This window comes from Coffea eugenioides, chromosome 5 (genome assembly GCF_003713205.1).
Source record: "Coffea eugenioides isolate CCC68of chromosome 5, Ceug_1.0, whole genome shotgun sequence".
In the NCBI taxonomy this organism is placed as follows: domain Eukaryota; kingdom Viridiplantae; phylum Streptophyta; class Magnoliopsida; order Gentianales; family Rubiaceae; genus Coffea; species Coffea eugenioides.
In genome coordinates this window covers 12977797-12981811 of record NC_040039.1, presented here as the reverse complement: position 1 = coordinate 12981811, position 4015 = coordinate 12977797, and the positions used below count along the sequence as shown (strand labels likewise).

The window sequence follows — 4015 nt, the reverse complement described above, 5'->3', positions numbered from 1 at the left end:
GCTACAAGCTCAGCGAGTGACCAGTAAAATCGGTAATCAACCAGTTTCACAATAATGTGTTTAAATGAGATTATGAATCAATGATCAAATGTACGTTTATTGCTCTTGTGAGCCAGCGAAATCATCGTACTTAGAACTCCAACGCTCAAACAGATTCAGTAAGTCAAACAGTACAAGGGAGCCATCGGTGCTCCAGATAAACAGTGGAGAGACGTTGGTTCTGAGCACAAGATTTTCCAAGAGCTCAATGGAGCCAAATCATGTCATGGCACACACACAAACACAAATGATATGCAATCGAGTAACCAATGCAAGAATTAGTTCGAAAAGTAACTTTGAAAATAGTTGTGGACTTACTCACCAACCACAGCTCATGAACCTCATCCATCATAGACAATTTCCTTGATCAAGTCCAAGCCCTAGATCACAAATATCAAGAGTTAACTCAAACTCAAAGCAATCAAATGCCCTCAAAGATTGGACAGCATTTCCCCTTAATTTCCTTATTTTCCCATCCTACAATACATCACCAATAACATCTCAATTCAATCATAATTACACATACAAATCATAGGCCATACAACACACCTAATTAGGTCACAATACCCCTTAAATCTTAACCAATTAAGAGCTCAATAACCAACCATAAGAAAACCCCAAATTTGAAACCCTAAAACTGAAATTTTCCGCACAAATCTGAAATTTTCCGCAAACAACCACAACTAACGCACAAAGGCTCCATTTGACACCATATCAAGCTATCATTCCATGACCAACCAACAATTATCATATAAAATCAGAAAATTCACTAATAAATCAGAAATTTGTCAAACTCTACTTAAAATCATGAAATCTTCCACAAAATAGCATATTTAGCCAATAAAACCACTAATCCACCCTTATTAAGAACAAAGAGGGAATTTCTTAGCAACTCACCTTATAACCACAAGAAACAAGGTAGCTTAGTGCTTCCCCTTCACCAAAGACTCTACCAAAGCCTTTAAACTTCCTTAGTGCACAGTTGTATGGAGTAGATTGCAAAACTAGCGGTTAAAACTCAAGATTTGGGCAAGAAAGTGAAGTAGAAAATGAAGTTTTTCCTCTCTTGTTTTCTCTCTCAAAACAGCCGGCCAAGCAAGGAGGAAAATGAAGATAGCTCAGCCAAGAAACAAGATAAGAATGAAGGAAAAACAGCCGGTCAAAGTTGGCTGCCGAGGTGCCACATCACAATCCGGCCAAGATCTGGCCGGATTTCCGGCCGGATTGCTGGCCGAATTTGTGGCAGTGGCGAAATCAAATTTTTTTCCAAAACCCCTGCCAATCCGGCCAGGTATCCGGCCAAGAACTGGCCGGATTTCCGGCCGGATTCTCCAAAAACATTTCTAACCAGAAATTTTCTTTCTTCGCCTTTCGGGTGTCACATAATTCATTTCTAGCTACCAAGAAAAAATTGTTCTTTCTCGTTGACAAGGTCTGTATGTAAACTTTTCTTAATCTTTTACATTTCATGATTCGTTATGTGGAAAGTTTTTAATAAATTAATTATGGCTCAAGACTCAAGAGTGGAAAGTTAATCGTGGATGGGAATCCACATGATCGTGTTGCTTAGCATATGATGTCTCTGCACTTTTACTTCGTACGTGATTATATCAAGCAAATTACAATCTTTGGAAATTCTTTATTAGTATACGTCAGGTACATGTTTAATTAATTGTTTGTGTTCTTGGCAAATGAATCCTTTGATAGATTGGAACTTCCAAGATGATAACATCACTTGAAGCAATTCATAATTCTAAAGATGAATAAAGCTATGTAGTTTGAATTGTGGTCTCATCATTAAAAAAAAAAGAAAAATTATAGCTTCATTTGATCATTCTTTATCAAACAATGCAGCAGAGTATTTCAAGACAACTGGCAGATTTTTTTTCTTTTTTATGTTGGGATACGATGGTTTAACTTAAATTTTGCGGGAAGCCCACGATTCCCCTGATAAAAAAGTTAAAAAAACTGCAATTTTACGGCTTATCATAGTGGTGTCTAACGCATATGTTATACAACATGCTTTGGGAGTGGTGCCTAAGGTATATATATTATACAATTAATGGGTGTTCTTTTTTTGAAATTTTTTTTTTGGTAACTACAGCTAAGGATGTTGGTTAAATATGGCATTGTCATTCTGGAAGCTTGTTGGAAATTAATTAGTTGCAGCTCCTGAATTTCTTGGATATTGTTGATTGCAACCTTTATTACAATACTAAAGAGTAATTAACACTGACTAATTATCATTATTATAAACCATCGTGAAGACAACCAATGCATTAATTTATAGTACTATGCGCTATCAATCTTTTGAAAAAATGCTCCAATAATGATGGAGATATTTTTTATTGATATTACAGATTATCACGTTTTTAAGGATCATTTGATCACCTATTAGATCCATTTACCTACATAGGATAATACCTGAAAACTTGGTGGTAAGTTTCTCATTTGAAATAGTAAATTGACATAATAAATTAGGGAAAATATTATTTGCACTCCATTTTTTATTATCTGCACTCCTAACACTATTTTATCATATAGTCTAATAAATGAAAACTATGTGATTAAAATGTTAATGGGAGTATGATGGGAGTACAAATAATATTTGCCAAAATTAGTAATTTTATGTCTCAAAAGATAAATTAGAATAAATATAAAACTTACTTTTTCAAAGGAATAAATTACTACTTTATATCCTAGACTTACATTTTTAGCAGGAATAAGTTTAGTTCAGAAATAGCAAGTTTTTGAAGATAAATTGTAAAGTTTAGTGATAAGATAGTAAATTTGATTAACGATTAAAATTTACTAGTTCATTGCACAAATTTACTATTTCAATTAAAAAAACTTACACCAAACTCGTATTAGAAAGTTTATTTGAAATAATGATAAATTTTTGCAATTAAATGGCAATTTCTATTAGTAAAACAGTGAATTTGATTAATGATTAAAACTTGGTATTTTAGTAAGTATTTGTATTATACCTCTATAATACACTACTATATCTGTATGCATTTTAAGATTATTCAGAAAAATATTTGTACTTTTCGTATAATCTTATAAAACATGTAATAAAAATTTGTTGTATTATAATTTTTGAATTATATTTCAATTAGTTTCAAATTTTAGATAATAATATATAGATTGTCTATATATCATAATCTTTTTTTTCCCCTACTTTTGAGTTATCATTATGGGAGAATTGTAAGTTTGGTCCCCAATCTATAGTGTATGTGCGCAATTATCCCCAATCTATTTCGAAAATCAATTTTGATCCCCAATCTATTCAATTTTGTGCTAAAGTGGACAATTGACGGAATTTCTTCAATTTCAATCGTTACTAAGTCACGTGAGATCACGTGCCGGCACCTAAAACCCCTTTTTCAATTTTTTAATTTCTAAAATACGTTTTTTCCAGTGGCTTGGCTTTTGGCATGGACACTCCTGTCCCTTTAGCCAGATCAATCTCCTCCTCGCCAATTCTTTTCCAATCAAAACTCTGAATTAGAGATCCCAAGGCCAAACCCACCACCCGCTGTGCTAGGCCAGAACCAGGGTAAGATCTCCTTCCCATCCCAAATGGAATCAGCTTTGATGGCTGAACCTACAAGCTTTCAAATCTCTCTGGCTTGAAGCTTGTTGGATCATCCCAAATGTTTGGGTCCCTGTGAATTGCCCATGCATTAACTAGCAAAATTGTGCCTCGCGGAATATTGTATTCCCCAATTTTACAGTCATCAGACAACTCATGTGGCACAAGCATTGGTGCTGCTGGGTACAACCAAAGTGTTTCTGAAATAATGTTATGAAGATAAGGAAGATTGGATAGATTATGTTCGTCGACCAATCGATCAATTCCTACTTGAGCATCCAATTTAGCTCGAGCTTTCTCTAGCACCTCGGGATGGTTGAGCAAAAGAGACAAGGCCCATTCTATAGTCATCGATGAAGTGTCTGTTCTAGCCGTAAGCAT

The 4015-nt window shown here is 34.4% G+C and overlaps 1 pseudogene; it reads right to left on the bottom strand.

Moving 5' to 3' along the window:
• Positions 1-3433: 3433 nt before the first annotated feature.
• Positions 3434-4015, bottom strand: LOC113771184 (annotated as a pseudogene).